This window comes from Drosophila novamexicana, unplaced genomic scaffold (assembly GCF_003285875.2).
Source record: "Drosophila novamexicana strain 15010-1031.04,08,12 unplaced genomic scaffold, DnovRS2.1 tig00001740-arrow-arrow-pilon, whole genome shotgun sequence".
In the NCBI taxonomy this organism is placed as follows: domain Eukaryota; kingdom Metazoa; phylum Arthropoda; class Insecta; order Diptera; family Drosophilidae; genus Drosophila; species Drosophila novamexicana.
The window spans coordinates 125,980-149,032 of record NW_020824884.1 but is presented as its reverse complement, the minus strand read 5'-3'; the positions used below and the strand labels follow the sequence as shown (position 1 = coordinate 149,032).

The 23,053-nt window shown below is 42.4% G+C and overlaps 1 long non-coding RNA gene across 1 annotated transcript; it reads left to right on the top strand.

Annotated features, from left to right (window-relative positions):
- The first annotated feature begins 1,901 nt into the window (after positions 1-1,901).
- LOC115768255 lies at positions 1,902-2,327 on the top strand. The gene is made up of 3 exons (XR_004018503.1): positions 1,902-2,065; positions 2,140-2,199; positions 2,276-2,327. It is a non-coding gene; the product is annotated as an uncharacterized LOC115768255 (long non-coding RNA).
- Positions 2,328-23,053: the final 20,726 nt, after the last annotated feature.

Below are 23,053 nucleotides of genomic sequence, written 5' to 3'. Positions count from 1 at the left end.
CTCAATTTTTGAATGCCCATGGATTGGTTTGAATTGGAATGGGCTATTGACTGGCTTCCAATGCACAAGCTCGGGAAGGGGTTATATGTAAGGAGGAAGAGTCCACTTCTATTGGTTCAGGGCCACGCCCTTGTGGCTTCTGCGACTGAAAGCTCTGGTTCTGACTCTTTTGCCATTTCTCCCTCTGAGAATTACCCTCATTCTCCTGCTGATCGTTTTGACGCCAATTTTGGCTCTTTTGACCACTAGACTTTTGGGGTTTTTCTTTAAGGTGCTTTGTAAAGTTGGCTGCAAAGATGCTTCTTTCGTTGCTTGACTCAGCTTCTTGGGATAGGACCAGAGTTGGAGCTCTTGGGGTTCAGCTGGGAAAACGGCCCTCCTCAAGGACTTCCTTAATATCCAAGTACTGCATATGCTGAGCCGCTTACTTTACTGCGGATTATGCCCGCGGCTTGATAGTGTCTCGAATTGCCATCATATGGCTCACACACTTTGTAGGCGGCGCGGCCTATCTCCATGAGACATAGTTTTCTTGTTTTCCGTCAAACTCGGGAATAGACTTTATTATATCTAAGGGTTCTTCGCATTTAATGTGGCACTATTTATATTTCCTGTTAAGCCTCTATTGGCGGGGTTGTTCCCTTAAGTCTTTTAAATTGTGCTGCGATACTAGCTATCTGTTGTTCAAACCTTTGCGCTTGTTGTTAAAGGGGTCGGTTAATTTGTGCTTCTAACTGTGCTACCTGCTCACTGTTCATTTTGCAGTTTTTTAGTTTTACTATGCTCCTCATTTAAACGCAAAATCCTATTAAGATCGGTACACTATATCCTATAGCTGCCATAGGAATGATCGGTCGAAAATTAAGTTGTTGTATGAAAACTTTTTGTCATTCAAGATATTTTGATTAAACACGGCATTTAAAGATTTCACTATGCTCCCTTCATTTCCGCAAAATCTTATTTACATCAGACAACTATACATGCCATAGGAACTATCGGTCGGAAACTAGGTTTTTGATTAAAAACAGTTTTTGATTATCAGGATATCTTGACCAAACTCGGCATTTACTATTTTCCCTGTGTTTTTTGAATACGGGCAAAGCACTATGAGCATTATGAAAAGGTTCAGTCTGCAAGGGTATTAGATCTTCGGCGTGCCGAAGAAAGCCTTTGATTCTCGTTTATTTACTGTTTTGAATTGTGAAGAAAAAACATGAGCATCTCACTTACATGTTTGTTTAAAGTAGCTGGACCCTCAAGGTCTGGTAGCCGATGCAGTTGCGGAGTTTTGTTTTGTTGATTAACTCGCTCAGCTATTGCTGGGGTTTTAATTTTCTATGTTTGTCTTTTTAATTGTTCAGCTAATGCTGGGGCTTATATTTCGTTTTTAATGCTATTTATACCCTTAACCCATTGAAAATGGGTAAAAAGGGTATATTGTATTTGTGCAAAATGTAAATGTATGTAACAGGCAGAAGGAAGCATCTCCGACCCCATAAAGTGCGTATATTCTTGATCAGTATCAATACCCGAGTCGATCTAGCCATGTCCGTCTGTCGGTCTGTCCGTCAGTCCGTCTGTGCGTCTGTCCGTATGTATGAACGCATGGATATCAGAACCTATAAGAGCGAGAGACTTGAAATGTTGATGTAGGTCCTCCTAGTGCCTGCGCAGATCGAGGTTGTTGCCGATAATCGATAACTTGCCCCGTTTCCAAGTAATCGATAAAAATCTATATCGAAATCCAGTTTTTTTCCAAATTATCCAAAACGAACTATCCAAAACGAACCACAAAATCGATACCATTAAACAGACGGAACTACTTACAAATGAACAATCTAAACAGCTGTGACAACAATAAATGTAAACAACCGCATGATCCACTTTAGTTTTCCAGATTGAGTCCCGGTTACGGACCCAGCGTACCCGCCCTACCATGAGATGATCACCTGATCTCGCCTCCCTGATTTTGGCCATGAGATGGCCTTCATCAGCCCGTGTCGGCTGTCATGCCTCTCGCCCCATCAATGGATATTTTTAGCCGGACATTGTTTTCCTTCAATATGTGTGTATAATTAAATGCATTTTTTTATAATTGGTAAATATTGCAATCTCTCTTATCTCCTTCTATTTTCACAGGATATCTTCAAACTTCTATTTATGGTTTTATTCCAGCTAGCTTTACCTACACTTTAACAAGTGGGTATAATTATTATGTTCTCTTATTGTTATGTACAGTTGACATTAATTTATAAAATTTCAATATTTTGTAAAGAATATCTCGTCTTCATAACTTCGTGCAAGTGGACATTCCCTTCAACTTCACTTTAACAGGTGGGTATTACTCTTTGCATTATCTTATAATTATAGACAGTTGATATACATTTCTAATTGCAAATTTTTCTTTGCAGGGTATCTTCACTCTGATATTTATAATTTTATACAAGAGAACATTTCTTCTCAGCTCCAGCAGGTGTGTAAATTTATTGGTATAAGCTTGTAATTATTGACCTGATATTAATTTCTAAAATTTAATTTTTTACAGAGTACATTTATTTAACACATTAAACTGAACAGGTGATGAAAATACGGCCAGAGTCAATTATGAGGCAATCGTTGCTCCGATTTAGGAACAAGTGCTCACCCAAATACTTAGACCGAGTATATCACCATAATCAGTCGTGCAGCAGGTATATGATATTTATTAAATCGCTTAATTCTACCTAACGAGCTTTTTGGGGGTGGTAAGGGGCGATGGAAAGGAGTAATTTAAGTGTTATTGCCACCTTGACGCACTACTCTGGTCTATAGGGACAATCTTGCAAATTTGGCGTTAAAAGCCTACCCAAAATCGCTCAGTACGTAGTTGTGTCTGTAGACTTCTTGATCGGGTTCCGCCTGAAACACTCGGGCTCGGCCGTTATACTGCCGATAACTCCTTTCGTAAGCCCGGTGTATCTTTGGCTTTATACTCGTTGTCTAATCAGGTGTATTTTGTGTAGTCGGTGCAAATGAGAAATCTCCTGATGACCCAGAGACCCTAACCACGAGCCAATTTGTAGCATGCACCGTTTAAGTCTAAATGTATGGTATTGCGTATGGACACATCTATTTCTGGAAGGTAGATTTCCCACTCGCGGAGATCTTGCTCTAGATAGGCCCGGATCACCGACAACACGGTACGATTAACTCGCTCGCTAACATTGCTCTGTGGCGTGTAGACTGCAGTGCGAATATGCGAGATGCCGAAAGCTGAGATCATGTTCTGGAACGTACTTCACATGAACTGTCGTCCGTTGTCAGAGTGAATGACCTCGAGTACTCCAAACTTATAGAAAACCTCGATGACCAAAAAAATCCACTACGTTAAGAGCCGTAGCCTCTCGCATCGCTTTAAAGAAAGTGAATTTTGAAAAATGTTCGACTAACACGAAAGTCCACACGTGTCCTTGCTTCGAACGTGAGTACTTTCCCAGAAAGTCGATACACAGTTTTTGGAATGGTTGCTCCGTCACTACCTCTTTTTCTGGACCCACTTGCATGCGGAAGTTCGGTGCCTTGATTTCCTTGCAGGTCCCGCACTGTCCCTTACCTGACTAGCCATGCTGGGCCAGAAATACTGCCGACGTAAGGTCTTGACTAATTTTGCGACACCCCCAGGGCCAGCCGTCTCTTTTACATGAGCCTTCGCTAGTAAGCCGGCAACGAGCTTAGCAGCCACAGCTTCATCCTGGTACCTTCTAACTCGTCTTCTATTTGGGCGAACCCCATGCGCTTAAAAAGCAAATCGCCCTTAATCTTCAGGTCTGGTAGTTTGTCCTGATCCGAAAGTACCTGTTCGAGCAACGCCTGATATTCCGCTGACTCGAGCTCGGGAGTCTCAAATTCGAGAAGACCTTCTGGAACCTTTCCCACTGCTTCGACACTGCGCGATTGAGTGTCGGCTACCACGCTCTCACTGCCTTTACGATGCTCGATGGTAAAATCGTAGCCTTGCAGCTGCAATGACACACGAGCTAATCTCCTGCTTAAGCTGGCGTGGTCAGTGATGCATGTGAAAAGCATCGCTTCTATATCCGGTCTGAACTTTTTCATGGCCAGTATCGACGCTAAGTACTCTTTTTCACTGACGCTATAGCTCCGTTGCTGATTGTTCAACTTGGCTGAAAAGAAGGCTATGGGTCGCTCCTGATCATCGGTGTCTTTTGGAAGAACACCGCTAACACATCGAACTGAGACGCATCGCACTTCACGAAGAAGTGTAAATTAAACAAGACCGATTTGTATTTAAGATTACAACGTATTCATTTTTGACTGCAGTTCTTTGAACTGTTTGAGAATAAATTTAAAACTAAAACTTAGACGAACTTAAATGAATACGCGAAGCCGCCGTTGCAGGCAGGCAAGCCGGCAGAATGCTGAGTCGGCGTCTCTTGTGTCAATTTTCGTCTGTAACTCTGTTGCAACGGCATCCGGCCCAATTGCGTTATCAGCTTTTATTGTCTCACGCGAGTAAACTCCTCCCTAGGTAGATTTCACATTGGTTGCTTTGTCTTGATGATATTTCCGATCTAAGATCCCCGATATGAGGAAGGTTCTTCAGGCTTAGGTCGTGCAAGAATGGAAGGCTCAGATGCTCTCTGAAGAGGGTGATGTTAACCACAGCCGACGTGGACACGGCAGGCTTTTTTCTTAGGATGCCCCGGTGATTGATATACCGGGTGCCGTTCAGGAAGAGGTGTTCGCCGTAAGTGGCCAGGAAGGTTCCTGTGACTATGCGACTGTTCCCAGTGATGTCCACCAATTTAACTGTTGCGCTGTTGATAATTAAGACGCCCTCGTCGATTGTTGTTATGGGCTCGGTTTCTGATAAAAGATGTTGGGCACACGATGCCTCTGCAATCTTTTGCAGAAAGTGATGCTCACAGTGGCAGCGCAGTCTCGCACGGCGAAGGTCTCTGTTCCGCAATCGGTCACCATATTACCTTCTTCTAAATCTAATAATTCATTATTATGTTGAACGGGAAATATATCAATTTCCTTACAGGCTAATTTAGGCTTAAGGTGTTTGATCAAGAAATATAGAAATGCGGAATTTTGAAAAGTTTTGATATTGGATTCTTCAAACGGTCTGTTATGCTAATATTTGTGAGCTGCTCATTTAACAATTCGTTTATGTCAATGCTGTCCATGATTCGCCAGAATGTTGTTGAATAAAAATGCTCAACTTCAGCATCTGGTTTTTTATACCCTGAACCCATTGAATATGGGTAAAAAGCGTATATTGTATTTGTGTAAAATGCAAATGTATGTAACAGGCAGAAGAAAGCATCTCCGATCCCAAAAAGTATATATATTCTTGATCAGCAATAGCCGAGTCGATCTAGCCATGTCCGTCTGTCTGTCCGTGCGTCCGTCCGTCCGTATGTATAAACGCAAGGATCTCAGAACCTATAAGAGCTAGAGAATAGGGAAATTTTAGATGTAGGTGCTCCTAGTGCCTGCGCAGATCGAGTTTGTTTCCGATAATCGATAACTTACTCCGTTTCCAAGCAATCGATAAAAATCGATATCGACATCCTGTTTTTTGAGCAAATTGGGTAAATAATAAGAGCTAGAGTCACCAAAAATTACATGTTGTTTCTAGAATATTCTATATATGTCAAGTATTTTTCATTTTATATCTATCGCCACCTCGCCGCTACCACCGCAGAGCTATAAATCAAATTAATACCCAACTTTTATTGCCAACCAATTTAAGCCACAATTTAAATTCAATTGACTTTTTCAGAAAACACAAAATATTCTATGGTACAATAACATATACTGTAGAAAATTTCATAAAGATCGGTTAGGAAAAAAACAAAGTTATATGCAACTGCGCAATTGGATGGGAAGCAGCCTTAAGTATTTCTGTATACATGCACACACACACATTCATGCGCGACTGCTTCGCATTTTAGCAGCATGGTAAATGCGACTTTTTTTTTTTTTATCATAAGTACTTAATTGTTGGTGTGGCTGCTGAGTAGAGGCATACCCAGTGGTGCAGTCTGTCGCAAGTTCGAGCCCTACCGGGGAAAGTATTTTTTTTGTATACCCTGAACCCATTAAAAATGGGTATAAGGGTATAATGTATTTGTGCGAAATCAAAATGTATGTAACAGGCAGAAGGAAGCATCTCCGACCCCATAAAGTATATATATTCTTGATCAGCATCAATGGCCGAGTCGATCTAGCTATGTCCGTCTGTCTGTCCGTCCGTCCGACCGTCCGTCCGTCCGTCCGTATGTATGAACGCAAGGATCTCAGAACCTATAAGAGCTAGAAACTTGAAATTTTAGATGTACGTGCTCCTAGTTCCCGCGCAGATCGAGTTTGTTTCCGATAATCGATAACTTACTCCGTTTCCAAGCAATCGAAATTAAAAATTGAAATTGATATCCTGTTTTTTGGGCAATTTTGGTAAATAATAAGAGCTAGAGTCACCAAACTTGACATATAGCTTCTAAAATAGAATATATATATGCATTTGATGTTGGAAGAAGAGGGTTCAGAGTATCCCCTAGTCGGGAGCTCCCGACTAGAACCTCTTACTTGTTGTTGATCTCGATTTGTCTATTTTCCGCATGTATTAACTGACCCCGTTTGAACTTTATATGCTCCCAGTCATCAAAATCTGGGGTTCCTGCAATTACCTTAAGGGCACTGCCTATTAGATGTATACCACGTGCTTGCCTATGATCATCATTTAGAGTGGCTATTAGGTGGCTATGTGTTGGATGACAGTTTTTAGTAGCTATTTCATTAGGTCTTTCGGTTGTTTGTTTATCAGTTTCCATGTCTTGTCGATGTAGATTTTAAGCGATCTCAAGTTTGTCGTGTGTCCCATGTATCTGTTCCTGTTCCAGATTGTCACATCTAAATAGTCGTTGAGTCTCAGTGTCGCTTCGGTCATAGTTGCCATTGTCAAATATGATAACCTAAAGTAAAAATAAAATGTATTGATTAAAAAATACTCAAAGAATATTTTATTTATTTTTTTGAACGCTTGGACAAAAGTTTACTTAAGGTTGTCCTTATGGACCACCCTCTCTTTTGTAACAACCGTCGTACCCAGGTCTGCCTATAATGGCATATGATGGTATCGGAGTCTTCGCTATCTCTTGTCTGATCGGTTGCCGATTATGTTTGCTCATAGCGCACACTCGGCAGCTTGCGGATATTTCTGTTGTTAAGCGACCAATTTTTGGAAAAAATAGTTTCTAGGTATTTGTTGGGCATTTTCAAAAGCCGTGCCTAGGGGTTCGATTATGCTCAGCTGTAGCTATATCTCTCTGTTCTGTTGTGTCTCAGATGTATATTACAAAATGTTTTGAATGTCGGAACGTTGTCGAGGGAAATTCTTTGACCAGTCTATGCTCAATAAAATCCAAAAAGGGAAGCTCGCAATATATTGCGTTAGTTACCTTGGCGTTTACAACTTATTGCAAAGTTTGCTTCAGTGTGCTCCGATCGGAAAACTGTATGACATGACGAGTTTTTGCCTTGAGTAAGATATAAGTCTTGTGCTGAAGGATAGCGCTTTCTTCCAGTATGATCTGGTTTTGTAAGCAGTTGACTGGCTTATCTGTCGTCTCGATTATGTAAGTTATAGACTTTTCGCTGTGGATTGTAGCAGCAATGGACTCTGCTGAATCCTCCAAGGCGTTGATATTTTGGCGAGAGAGGGCGTGTGCCACGAGGTTTTTCTTTGCCTGGCTTATAAATTTTGTTTGCGTTGTGTTCGTCAACAAAGGTTTTTCAGCGTTTTATCTAAGCGCTCGGATTTGAATCCGATACGGCAAATGCCAACGGCTGGTGATCTGTATAGATGCCCAGATTTTTAACTCTCTAAGTAATTTCTGAGATTTTTCTATGCCCACATAATGGCCAGGAGTTTTCGCTCATTTGTGGCAAAGTTTATCTAATTGTCTCGCAGTGTGCGCGAGATCATTGTTATAGGGTGACCGCCCTGGGACAGCACTGCTCCGAGCCCTTAGCCTGACGCGGTCAAACGGCTTTCTAAAATCGGGATGTGATAACAACACATCCTCGAAGGCTAGCAACTCTTTTAGCCTGGTGAAGTCATCTAATTGGTCTGGGGTTAATCTAAGTTTTACCTTTCTGAATCTCGCTATAAAGCATGGCAAAAAAATGTTTTTGTCGGCCGATTGGTGGATTCCGCCTCTGCAGAGTGCATTCCACACTCTTTTTGAAGAATTTGGACTTTTCTTTGGCTTTTCAAGAGCCACTCAATGTGCTTGATATGGTCTTCTTTATTAGGGGAGAAAATTATTACGTCATCTTTATAGTCGTAACAGGTTTTCCCAATCTGGTCCCTGAGGACGTCATCTATTGCCCTCTGGAAGATGCTAGGGGCGTTTTTTAATCCAAACGGGGGCCTGCAAAACTCATACTTCCCGTTGTTTACAGAGAAAGCGGTCTTTTCTTTGTCCCATTTGGTTGAAGCCAGATTTAAGGTCCAGTGTTGTGAAATACTGGGTCTCACCCATGTTTGACAATATAGTCGAAATTTTTGGGATACAGTATTTATCGCCGTTAATATTTTTATTTAACTTCCAAAAATCAGTTACCAGACGCTTTTACAAAGGCGTTAGCCATTTGGTCAATCATTTGATTGTAAGTGGGTATGACCGCGTCGGGAACATCCGCGTCATTGATTTGGAAATGATTCACTAGTTGCATGTTGTGAACTATATTTTTTCTGTCCCTCGGTCGTGTTTTATAATGTTGTTAGTCAAATCTATTTGAGCGTTAATCTGTTAGATCAAGGCCGACTATGCTGACGAAATCGTCTAATGATTCTATCATGAAAATGTTTGATTTCACACTGAAGAGGTCAATGAGGCATTTCTGCTCAAGTTTTGAATGCCCATGGATTGGTTTGAATTGGAATGGGCTATTGACTGGCTTCCAATGCACAAGCTCGGGAAGGGGTTATATGTAAGGAGGAAGAGTCCACTTCTATTGGTTCAGGGGCACGCCCTTGTGGCTTCTGCGACTGAAAGCGCTGTTTCTGACTCTTTTGCCATTTCTCCCTCTGAGAATTACCCTCATTCTCCTGCTGATCGTTTTGACGCCAATTTTGGCTCTTTTGACCACTAGACTTTTGGGGTTTTTCTTTAAGGTGCTTTGCAAAGTTGGCTGCAAAGATGCCTCTTTCGTTGCTTGACTCAGCTTCTTGGGATAGGACCAGAGTTGGAGGTCTTGGGGTTCAGCTGGGAAAACGGCCCTCCTCAAGGACTTTCTTAATATCCAAGTACTGCATCCGCTGAGCCGCTTACTTTACTGTGGATTATGCCCGCGGCTTGATAGTGTCTCGAATTGCCATCATATGGCTCACACACTTTGTAGGCGGCGCGGCGGCCTATCTCCATGAGACATAGTTTTCTTGTTTTCCGTCAAACTCTGGAATAGACTTTATTATATCTAAGGGTTCTTCGCATTTAATGTGGCACTATTTATATTTCCTGTTAAGCCTCTATTGGCGGGGTTGTTCCCTTAAGTCTTTTAAATTGTGCTGCGATACTAGCTATCTGTTGTTCAAACCTTTGCGCTTGTTGTTAAAGGGGTCGGTTAATTTGTGCTTCTAACTGTGCTACCTGCTCACTGTTCATTTTGCAGTTTTTTAGTTTTACTATGCTCCTCATTTAAACGCAAAATCCTATTAAGATCGGTACACTATATCCTATAGCTGCCATAGGAATGATCGGTCGAAAATTAAGTTGTTGTATGAAAACTTTTTGTCATTCAAGATATTTTGATTAAACACGGCATTTAAAGATTTCACTATGCTCCCTTCATTTCCGCAAAATCTTATTTACATCAGAAAACTATACATGCCATAGGAACTATCGGTCGGAAACTAGGTTTTTGATTAAAAACAGTTTTTGATTATCAGGATATCTTGACCACACTCGGCATTTACTATTTTCCCTGTGCTTTTGAATACGGGCAAAGCACTATGAGCATTATGAAAAGGGTATTAGATCTTCGGCGTGCCGAAGATAGCCTTTGATTCTCGTTTCTTTACTGTTTTGAATTGTGAAGAAAAAACATGAGCATCTCACTTACATGTTTGTTTAAAGTAGCTGGACCCTCAAGGTCTGGTAGCCGATGCGGTTGCGGAGTTTTGTTTTGTTGATTAACTCGCTCAGCTATTGCTGGGGTTTTAATTTTTTATGTTTGTCTTTTTAATTGTTCAGCTAATGCTGGGGCTTATATTTCGGTTTTAATGCTATTTATACCCTTAACCCATTGAAAATGGGTAAAAAGGGTATATTGTATTTGTGCAAAATGTAAATGTATGTAACAGGCAGAAGGAAGCATCTCCGACCCCATAAAGTGCGTATATTCTTGATCAGTATCAATACCCGAGTCGATCTAGCCATGTCCGTCTGTCTGTCTGTCCGTCAGTCCGTCTGTGCGTCTGTCCGTATGTATGAACGCATGGATATCAGAACCTATAAGAGCGAGAGACTTGAAATGTTGATGTAGGTCCTCCTAGTGCCTGCGCAGATCGAGGTTGTTGCCGATAATCGATAACTTGCCCCGTTTCCAAGTAATCGATAAAAATCTATCTCGAAATCCAGTTTTTTTTTTTATTTTAATTTATTTGGTGTTGGAATAAGAGGGTTCAGGGTATCCCCCAGTCGGGAGCTCCCGATTAGAACCTCTTACTTATTTAGTATTGTTCATGATTTTTACAATTTTTTTTAAGAGACTGAAACTCACTGTAAATATGTTTCGCGATGTTGTTTTCTTTGAGAAAGTTATTAAGAATAACTCTCCGACTTGTTCCTAAGATTATAATGTATTTATTTTTGATTGCAGTTCGTTTGTACGACGAACTTAAATGAATGCGCGAAGCCGCCGTTGCAGGCAGGCAAGCCGGCAGAATGCTGAGTCGGCGTCTCTTGTGTCAAATTTCGTCTGTAACTCTGTTGCAACGGCATCCGGCCCAATTGCGTTATCAGATTTTATTGTCTCTCAGGTGTTAACTTCTACAAGCACTTCTAAAACCCCCAAACTCAACATTTTGTGCACTTCATCATCCTCTACTTTCTGCATCGCTGGCAATAACGAGTAGGGTTTATCTTTAAACAATTGGGCACCTTCCACTTAGTCAATAGTGCGCTTCTCTAAGGCCGTCGTTCCTAATCCGGTATGTTCAAAAGACAAACACTCCCGCTTTACCGCCTCCAACTCTATCCTTTCTTCCCTTGACAACTCCCATGAATCCGGCTCACTTACTCTTACTTCTTACTCTTCTTCCGCATTGTGCGTAATCGACACTGCCAGCCAAGAGCTCTTCCCAGTGGTTTTCTGTGGAGATTAGCTTCTCGGGGCCCAAAATGTCGGAGGCTAGATTAAATGCTCGCCATGGGTATCCTCTCGGTTCACAGCTTCAATGACCTGGCTCATTGTAATCCTGCATCTGCGGAAGCCCGCACGAGAGTTCAACACTCTTCGGTTGGCCAGCATCATCTCATCCAGCTGTCGCTTTACAAAAATCATATTTCGGGCCGACATGTATGCCCGAACACATTCTTCATATGGTAAGTCCCTTAATGTCCTTTCTTTGTTATAATACAAAGCCTTATTCATATCCGTATCGTTATTCTTATCCTGTTCCTTACTGTTTCTATTTCAACTACTATTGGCTACCTGGTTGTCCGCGGTCGCCGTCCCCGAACGCGTCTGTCCCGCCATCATCGCGCTCCCTCTGGGGTTTCCCGGACAATTTTCGCACTGTTAACAGAATGTGTCCAGCTTTCCGCACCTATAGCAGAATATCTTCCGCTCTTTGGGCAAGCAGTCTCTAAAGACATGGTTGAACTGCCAACAGTTCCAGCATACTAGCCGGGAAGATGTCCTGCCTCGCACGAAGGCTTCTTCCAGATGTCTAGGCGGCGTTTCCGTACGATGTGGTGATACTTCCTTGCGAGTAACGCGACGGCGGCCCGCACCCAACCCGGCTTCTACGACCAATGTGCCTCTCAATTTCTATGCAGTCTTGGCGCAGCTCATCCACGATAAGTACATCCATAGCGTATATATATTTTACCAGACTCTCCTTCAAGCCACGCTCTATAGTTTTCATCAGTTCACGGTCTCTCAGCAGCTTCTAAATCCGCGCGGTGAGCTGACGCATGTGGTGGATGTAGTCATCCCCCCCTTCGGTGGTCTGTTGCTATCGCTGTAATAGCCCCTGTATCACATTATGCTCCGCCTGACAGCCCCGGAACCCGTCTAAGAGAGTGTGCCGCAGTTGCATCCAGCTGTCGACCCTAGAATGCCGTACGGGCATCCAATACCACTCGCGGGCGCGGCCGGTCAGGAGCAGGTGAAAAGCACGCAGGACGTTTAACCGCTCGAGATTCAGGTGCGGTGTTCCTGTACGTTGGCATACGCTTCCTCCGGATGAAAGTCATCCGCTCTCCGGTCCTCTTCTCGGAAGTGGCGATTTGTTTTGGGGAGAGAACACAAATCCTAATGGCATTCAAAGAACTTAACCTTGAAATTTATTTGGCTTCTATCACACTTTTGGACGCTTTTAGGGCATTCTGTGTGAAGGATACGGCGTAGGATCGAATCTATATCGTCCTAGATCACCTGGCTCCGAAGCTCATATAACTACGGCCAGCACACAACAAACGTAAACACAGAGGAAAACAAAACAAATAGTAAGCAATAAACAAACTCTAACAAAATCTACTCTTATATCACTCTTTATAACAGATTATTTTGTCTTGGCGGCTATGTTGGACAGTCGCAAACGATTCGCCATCATGCGAACGGGTCATGCTGCCATCAACCGCGATAAGAAAACTCTCCATGCTAATGGACACTTTGGCAAGTGATCCGTCTCCGTCGCTCTTCTGGCGATTTTTGGAGTGTGCATCATCGTCCTGGTCCCCCTCCAAAGCTGTTGTAACTACGGTCAGCATACATTCAACATTAACACAGAATGAAACAAATAAAACTAATAAGTGAATAAATAACATCTCACAAAACTACCCCAATATCACATTTTTATCTCTGTATCTCTGTCAATGCGGCTACCACCAGGCTACTATGGACGGTTGGAGAGGTTTCTCCAAAATGCGAACGTGACTGACCGCCATCATGGTCATGGATATTCTGGTAATATCTCTGCCTCCGTCGTGCTTCTCGGTTTTCACTACAAGCTGCGCGATTGTGGGCCACCAACTCGTGCCACATAATACATCAGCGGTGTGGACCCTAAAGCCAAGGGAGTCTTTTCATTGTACCTGTATTGGTACTTTTATTTATTTACTTTGATTCACGGCCCGATTTTAAAGAAGCCAAGTGCTTCTTCAAATTGGGTGCAATATTGTTACGTGACTGCTTGTTTCACTTAGGGCCGCTCTGGGTATAGTCTCATCCCTGCCCGCAGTCCGTACAATCGGAATCAACATAGCTACAACTTCTGTAGCAAAACAGACCTACCCAACACTATCCGAAAGGAACCACAAAATCGATAACATCAAACAGACGGAACTACTTACAAATTAACAATCTAAATAGCTGTGACAACAAGAAATGTAAACAGCCGCAACATCCACTTTAGTTTTCCAGATCGGGTCCCGACTCCGGACCCAGCATACCCGCCCTACCGTGAGATGATCATAATTTGATTATAATTTCTTGCATGGGGAGTAGCTAAGGTCTATCGATGTATCGGTGCGGGCCCTCAACACCTTAGAGCGCCCCAATTTTGCAGGGGTGGCAAAACCCAATTTGCGATCTACTGCGCTGAGAGGGAAAAAACAATAGAGTGATCGTGATTAGGCACCCGTTTCGCTCATAGACGGATTAGGAGGAGAGCGGATCGCATGCCCTTGCTAATGCCCTTGGCTTTCATTTGGGTCGTTGACCTAAAAACGCAGCTGTGCATAAGGCCAGCAACGGTGACCATATTTGAATGTATGCCTGTGCCGAATTACGGCACCTATGATGTTGCTGCCCAAATGTACAGCAGGGGGTTCGATTCTGTGAGCGCAATTTGGGGAAACGTTTCCGACCGTCTATAGTAGCCAGGTGGTAGCCGCATTGACAGAGGCATCTACTGATAAAAATGTAATATTATTTATTGACTTATTGGTTGTTTTGTCTCATTTTGTGTTCATTATGTATGTGTGCTGACCGTAGTTAGAAGAGCTTCGGAGCCAGGTGACCCAGAACGACATAGATTCGATCCTGCGCCGCTCCCTCCACACAGCATGCCCCAAGAGTACCCAGAAATGCGACAAAAGCTAAATAGCCTTGTTGATCTCGATTTGTCTATTTTCTGTATCTATTAACTTACCCTGTTTGAACTTTATCTGCTCCCAGTCATCAAAATCTGGGGTTCCTGCAATTACCTTAAGGGCTCTGCCTATCAGATTTATACCACGTGCTTGCCTATGATGAACATTTAGAGTGGCTATTAGGTGGCTATGTGTTGGATGACAGTTTTTAGTAGCTATTTCATTAGGTCTTTCGGTAGTTTGTTTATCAGTTTCCATGTCTCGTCGATTAGCATAAATAGCCGAGTCGATCTAGCCATGTCCGTCTGTCTGCCCGTCCGTCCGTCCGTCCGTCTGTCCTTCCGCATATATGAACGCAAGGATCTCAGAACCTATAAGAACTAGAAACTTTAGATGTAGGTGCTGCTAGTTCCCGCGCAGATCGAGTTTGTTTCCGATAATCGATAACTTACTCCGTTTCCAAGCAATCGATAAAAATAAATATCGATATCCTGTTTTTTGGGCAATTTTGGTAAATAATAAGAGCTAGAGTCACCAAGCTTGATATATAGCTTCTAAAATAGAATATATATATGCATTTGATGTTGGAAGTTATAGACTCTCCACTGTGGAGCTATGCAGAAACGAATTCTGCTGAATCCTCCAAGGCGTTGGTATTTTGGCGAGAGAGGGCGTCTGCCACGAGGTTTTTCTTTGCCTGGTTTATAAATTATGTTTGCGTTGTGTTCGTCAACAAAGGTTTTTCAGCGTTTTATCTAAACGCTCGGATTTTTATCCGATACGGCAAATGTCAACGGCTGGTGATCTGTAAAGATGTTCAGATTTTTAACTCCATACAAGTAATTTCTGAGATTTTTCAATGCCCACACAATGGCGTTTCCGCTTATTTGTGGCAAAGTTTATCTCATTGTCTCGTAGTGTGCGCGAGATCATTGATATAGGGCGACCGTCTGGTAGCCGAAGCAGTTGCGGAGTTTTGTTTTGTTGATTAACTCGCTCAGCTATTGCTGGGGTTTTAATTTTCTATGTTTGTCTTTTTAATTGTTCAGCTAATGCTGGGGCTTATATTTCGTTTTTAATGCTATTTATACCCTTAACCCACTGAAAATGGGTAAAAAGGGTATATTGTATTTGTGCAAAATGTAAATGTATGTAACAGGCAGAAGGAAGCATCTCCGACCCCATAAAGTGCGTATATTCTTGATCAGTATCAATACCCGAGTCGATCTAGCCATGTCTGTCTGTCTGTCTGTCCGTGGGTCCGTCTGTGCGTCTGTCCGTATGTATGAACGCATGGATATCAGAACCTATAAGAGCGAGAGACTTGAAATGTTGATGTAGGTCCTCCTAGTGCCTGCGCAGATCGAGGTTGTTGCCGATAATCGATAACTTGCCCCGTTTCCAAGTAATCGATAAAAATCTATCTCGAAATCCAGTTTTTTTCCAAACTTTCCAAAACGAACTATCCAAAACGAACCACAAAATCGATACCATTAAACAGACGGAACTACTTACAAATGAACAATCTAAACAACTGTGACAACAATAAATGTAAACAACCGCAAGATCCACTTTAGTTTTCCAGATTGAGTCCCAGTTACGGACCCAGCGTACCCGCCCTGCCATGAGATGATCACCTGATCTCGCCTCCCTCATTTTGGCCATGAGATGGCCTTCATCAGCCCGTGTCGGCTGTCATGCCTCTCGCCCCATCAATGGATATTTTTAGCCGGACATTGTTTTCCTTCAATATGTGTGTATAATTAAATGCATTTTCTTATAATTGGTAAATATTGCAATCTCTCTTATCTCCTTCTATTTTTACAGGATATCTTCAAACTTCTATTTATGGTTTTATTCCAGCTAGCTTTACCTACACTTTAACAAGTGGGTATAATTATTATGTTCTCTTATTGTTATGTACAGTTGACATTAATTTATAAAATTTCAATATTTTGTAAAGAATATCTCGTCTTCATAATTTCGTGCAAGTGGACATTCCTTTCAACTTCACTTTAACAGGTGGGTATTCTTCACTCTGATATTTATAATTTTATACAAGAGAACATTTCTTCTCAGCTCTAGCAGGTGTGTAAATTTATTGGTATAAGCTTGTAATTATTGACCTGATATTAGTTTCTAAAATTTAATTTTTTACAGAGTACATTTATTTAACACATTAAACTGAACAGGTGATGAAAATACGGCCAGAGTCAATTATGAGGCAATCGTTGCTCCGATTTAGGAACAAGTGCTCACGCAAATACTTAGACCGAGTATATCACCATAATCAGTCGTGCAGCAGGTATATGATATTTATTAAATCGCTTAATTCTACCTAACGAGCTTTTTGGGGGTGGTAAGGGGCGATGGAAAGGAGTAATTTAAGTATTGTTGCCACCTTGACGCACTACTCTGGTCTATAGGGGCAGCCTTGCAAATTTGGCGTTAAAAGCCTACCCAAAATCGCTCAGTACGTAGTTGTGTCTGTAGACTTCTTGATCGGGTTCCGCCTGAAACACTCGGGCTCGGCCGTTATACTGCCGATAACTCCTTTCGTAAGCCCGGTGTATCTTTGGCTTTATACTCGTTGTCTAATCAGGTGTATTTTGTGTAGTCGATGTAAATGAGAAATCTCCTGATGACCCAGAGACCCTAACCACGAGCCAATTTGTAGCATGCACCGTTTAAGTCAATGTATGGTATTGCGTGTGGACACATCTATTTCTGGAAGGTAGATTTCCCACTCGCGGAGATCTTGCTTTAGATAGGCCCGGATCACCGACAACACGGTACGATTAACTCGCTCGCTAACATTGCTCTGTGGCGTGTAGACTGCAGTGCGAATATGCGAGATGCCGAAAGCTGAGATCATGTTCTGGAACGTACTTCACATGAACTGTCGTCCGTTGTCAGAGTGAATGACCTCGAGTACTCCAAACTTATAGAAAACCTCGATGACCAAAAAATCCACCTCTTTAAGAGCCGTAGCCTCTCGCATCGCTTTAAAGAAAGTGAATTTTGAAAAATGTTTGACTAACACGAAGATCCACACGTGTCCTTGCTTCGAACGTGAGTACTTTCCCAGAAAGTCGATACACAGTTTTTGGAATGGTTGCTCCGTCACTACCTCTTTTTCTGGACCCACTTGCATGCGGAAGTTCGGTGCCTTGATTTCCTTGCAGGTCCCGCACTGTCCCTTACCTGACTAGCCATGCTGGGCCAGAAATACTGCCGACGTAAGGTCTTGACTAATTTTGCGACACCCCCAGGGCCAGCCGTCTCTTTTACATGAGCCTTCGCTAGTAAGCCGGCAACGAGCTTAGCAGCCACAGCTTCATCCTGGTACCTTCTAACTCGTCTTCTATTTGGGCGAACCCCATGCGCTTAAAAAGCAAATCGCCCTTAATCTTCAGGTCTGGTAGTTTGTCCTGATCCGAAAGTACCTGTTCGAGCAACGCCTGATATTCCGCTGACTCGAGCTCGGGAGTCTCAAATTCGAGAAGACCTTCTGGAACCTTTCCCACTGCTTCGACACTGCGCGATTGAGTGTCGGCTACCACGTTCTCACTGCCTTTACGATGCTCGATGGTAAAATCGTAGCCTTGCAGCTGCAATGACACACGAGCTAATCTCCTGCTTAAGCTGGCGTGGTCAGTGATGCATGTGAAAAGCATCCCTTCTATATGCGGTCTGAACTTTTTCATGGCCAGTATCGACGCTAAGTTCTCTTTTTCACTGACGCTATAGCTCCGTTGCTGATTGTTCAACTTGGCTGAAAAGAAGGCTATGGGTCGCTCCTGATCATCGGTGTCTTTTGGAAGAACACCGCTAACACATCGAACTGAGACGCATCGCACTTCACGAAGAAGTGTAAATTAAACAAGACCGATTTGTATTTAAGATTACAACGTATTCATTTTTGACTGCAGTTCTTTGAACTGTTTGAGAATAAATTTAAAACTAAAACTTAGACGAACTTAAATGAATACGCGAAGCCGCCGTTGCAGGCAGGCAAGCCGGCAGAATGCTGAGTCGGCGTCTCTTGTATCAATTTTCGTCTGTAACTCTGTTGCAACGGCATCCGGCCCAATTGCGTTATCAACTTTTATTGTCTCACGCGAGTAAAACTCCTCCCTAGGTAGATTGAAACCCGTCCTCGGGTTTAACATTGGTTGCTTTGTCTTGATGATATTTCCGATCTAAGATCCCCGATATGAGGAAGGTTCTTCAGGCTTAGGTCGTGCAAGAATGGAAGGCTCAGATGCTCTCTGAAGAGGGTGATGTTAACCACAGCCGACGTGGACACGGCAGGTTTTTTTCTTAGGATGCCCCGGTGATTGATATACCGGGTGCCGTTCAGGAAGAGGTGTTCGCCGTAAGTGGCCAGGAAGGTTCCTGTGACTATGCGACTGTTCCCAGTGATGTCCACCAATTTAACTGTTGCGCTGTTGATAATTAAGACGCCCTCGTCGATTGTTGTTATGGGCTCGGTTTCTGATAAAAGATGTTGGGCACACGATGCCTCTGCAATCTTTTGCAGAAAGTGATGCTCACAGTGGCAGCGCAGTCTCGCACGGCGAAGGTCTCTGTTCCGCAATCGGTCACCATATTACCTTCTTCTAAATCTAATAATTCATTATTATGTTGAACGGGAAATATATCAATTTCCTTACAGGCTAATTTAGGCTTAAGGTGTTTGATCAAGAAATATAGAAATGCGGAATTTTGAAAAGTTTTGATATTGGATTCTTCAAAAGGTCTGTTATGCTAATATTTGTGAGCTGCTCATTTAACAATTCGTTTATGTCAATGCTGTCCAGGATAAGAGCGCTGTTCAGATTAATTTAAGCAGGGGTTACGAAAAGAATTAAGTCTTCAAGATTTGTGATTCGCCAGAATGTTGTTGAATAAAAATGCTCAACTTCAGCATCTGGTTTTTTATACCCTGAACCCATTGAATATGGGTAAAAAGCGTATATTGTATTTGTGTAAAATGCAAATGTATGTAACAGGCAGAAGAAAGCATCTCCGACCCCAAAAAGTATATATATTCTTGATCAGCAATAGCCGAGTCGATCTAGCCATGTCCGTCTGTCTGTCCGTGCGTCCGTCCGTCCGTATGTATAAACGCAAGGATCTCAGAACCTATAAGAGCTAGAGAATAGGGAAATTTTAGATGTAGGTGCTCCTAGTGCCTGCGCAGATCGATTTTGTTTCCGATATTCGATAACTTACTACGTTTTCAAGCAATCGATAAAAATCGATATCGACATCCTGTTTTTTGAGCAAATTGGGTAAATAATAAGAGCTAGAGTCACCAAAAATGACATGTTGTTTCTAGAATATTCTATATATGTCAAGTATTTTTCATTTTATATCTATCGCCACCTCGCCGCTACCACCGCAGAGCTATAAATCAAATTAATACCCAAATTTTATTGCCAACCAATTTAAGCCACAATTTAAATTCAATTGACTTTTTCAGAAAACACAAATATTCTATGGTACAATAACATATACTGTAGAAAATTTCATAAAGATCGGCTAGGAAAAAAACAAAGTTATATGCAACTGCGCAATTGGATGGGGAGCAGCCTTAAGTATTTCTGTATACATGCACACACACACATTCATGCGCGACTGCTTCGCATTTTAGCAGCATGGTAAATGCGACTTTTTTCTGTAATGCTATTTTAGTTACTTTTTTATCATAAGTACTTAATTGTTGGTGTGGCTGCTGAGTAGAGGCATACCCAGTGGTGCAGTCTGTCGCAAGTTCGAGCCCTACCGGGGAAAGTATTTTTTTTTATACCCTGAACCCATTAAAAATGGGTATAAGGGTATAATGTATTTGTGCGAAATCAAAATGTATGTAACAGGCAGAAGGAAGCATCTCCGACCCCATAAAGTATATATATTCTTGATCAGCATCAATGGCCGAGTCGATCTAGCTATGTCCGTCTGTCTGTCCGTCCGTCCGACCGTCCGTCCGTCCGTCCGTATGTATGAACGCATGGATATCAGAACCTATAAGAGCGAGAGACTTGAAATGTTGATGTAGGTCCTCCTAGTGCCTGCGCAGATCGAGGTTGTTGCCGATAATCGATAACTTGCCCCGTTTCCAAGTAATCGATAAAAATCTATCTCGAAATCCAGTTTTTTTCCAAACTATCCAAAACGAACTATCCAAAACGAACCACAAAATCGATACCATTAAACAGACGGAACTACTTACAAATGAACAATCTAAACAACTGTGACAACAATAAATGTAAACAACCGCAAGATCCACTTTAGTTTTCCAGATTGAGTCCCAGTTACGGACCCAGCGTACCCGCCCTGCCATGAGATGATCACCTGATCTCGCCTCCCTCATTTTGGCCATGAGATGGCCTTCATCAGCCCGTGTCGGCTGTCATGCCTCTCGCCCCATCAATGGATATTTTTAGCCGGACATTGTTTTCCTTCAATATGTGTGTATAATTAAATGCATTTTCTTATAATTGGTAAATATTGCAATCTCTCTTATCTCCTTCTATTTTTACAGGATATCTTCAAACTTCTATTTATGGTTTTATTCCAGCTAGCTTTACCTACACTTTAACAAGTGGGTATAATTATTATGTTCTCTTATTGTTATGTACAGTTGACATTAATTTATAAAATTTCAATATTTTGTAAAGAATATCTCGTCTTCATAATTTCGTGCAAGTGGACATTCCTTTCAACTTCACTTTAACAGGTGGGTATTACTCTTTGCATTATCTTATAATTATAGACAGTTGATATACATTTCTAATTGCAAATTTTTTTCTGCAGGGTATCTTCACTCTGATATTTATAATTTTATACAAGAGAACATTTCTTCTCAGCTCTAGCAGGTGTGTAAATTTATTGGTATAAGCTTGTAATTATTGACCTGATATTAGTTTCTAAAATTTAATTTTTTACAGAGTACATTTATTTAACACATTAAACTGAACAGGTGATGAAAATACGGCCAGAGTCAATTATGAGGCAATCGTTGCTCCGATTTAGGAACAAGTGCTCACGCAAATACTTAGACCGAGTATATCACCATAATCAGTCGTGCAGCAGGTATATGATATTTATTAAATCGCTTAATTCTACCTAACGAGCTTTTTGGGGGTGGTAAGGGGCGATGGAAAGGAGTAATTTAAGTATTGTTGCCACCTTGACGCACTACTCTGGTCTATAGGGGCAGCCTTGCAAATTTGGCGTTAAAAGCCTACCCAAAATCGCTCAGTACGTAGTTGTGTCTGTAGACTTCTTGATCGGGTTCCGCCTGAAACACTCGGGCTCGGCCGTTATACTGCCGATAACTCCTTTCGTAAGCCCGGTGTATCTTTGGCTTTATACTCGTTGTCTAATCAGGTGTATTTTGTGTAGTCGGTGCAAATGAGAAATCTCCTGATGATCCAGAGACCCTAACCACGAGCCAATTTGTAGCATGCACCGTTTAAGTCAATGTATGGTATTGCGTGTGGACACATCTATTTCTGGAAGGTAGATTTCCCACTCGCGGAGATCTTGCTTTAGATAGGCCCGGATCACCGACAACACGGTACGATTAACTCGCTCGCTAACATTGCTCTGTGGCGTGTAGACTGCAGTGCGAATATGCGAGATGCCGAAAGCTGAGATCATGTTCTGGAACGTACTTCACATGAACTGTCGTCCGTTGTCAGAGTGAATGACCTCGAGTACTCCAAACTTATAGAAAACCTCGATGACCAAAAAATCCACGCCTTTAAGAGCCGTAGCCTCTCGCATCGCTTTAAAGAAAGTGAATTTTGAAAAATGTTTGACTAACACGAAGATCCACACGTGTCCTTGCTTCGAACGTGAGTACTTTCCCAGAAAGTCGATACACAGTTTTTGGAATGGTTGCTCCGTCACTACCTCTTTTTCTGGACCCACTTGCATGCGGAAGTTCGGTGCCTTGATTTCCTTGCAGGTCCCGCACTGTCCCTTACCTGACTAGCCATGCTGGGCCAGAAATACTGCCGACGTAAGGTCTTGACTAATTTTGCGACACCCCCAGGGCCAGCCGTCTCTTTTACATGAGCCTTCGCTAGTAAGCCGGCAACGAGCTTAGCAGCCACAGCTTCATCCTGGTACCTTCTAACTCGTCTTCTATTTGGGCGAACCCCATGCGCTTAAAAAGCAAATCGCCCTTAATCTTCAGGTCTGGTAGTTTGTCCTGATCCGAAAGTACCTGTTCGAGCAACGCCTGATATTCCGCTGACTCGAGCTCGGGAGTCTCAAATTCGAGAAGACCTTCTGGAACCTTTCCCACTGCTTCGACACTGCGCGATTGAGTGTCGGCTACCACGTTCTCACTGCCTTTACGATGCTCGATGGTAAAATCGTAGCCTTGCAGCTGCAATGACACACGAGCTAATCTCCTGCTTAAGCTGGCGTGGTCAGTGATGCATGTGAAAAGCATCCCTTCTATATGCGGTCTGAACTTTTTCATGGCCAGTATCGACGCTAAGTTCTCTTTTTCACTGACGCTATAGCTCCGTTGCTGATTGTTCAACTTGGCTGAAAAGAAGGCTATGGGTCGCTCCTGATCATCGGTGTCTTTTGGAAGAACACCGCTAACACATCGAACTGAGACGCATCGCACTTCACGAAGAAGTGTAAATTAAACAAGACCGATTTGTATTTAAGATTACAACGTATTCATT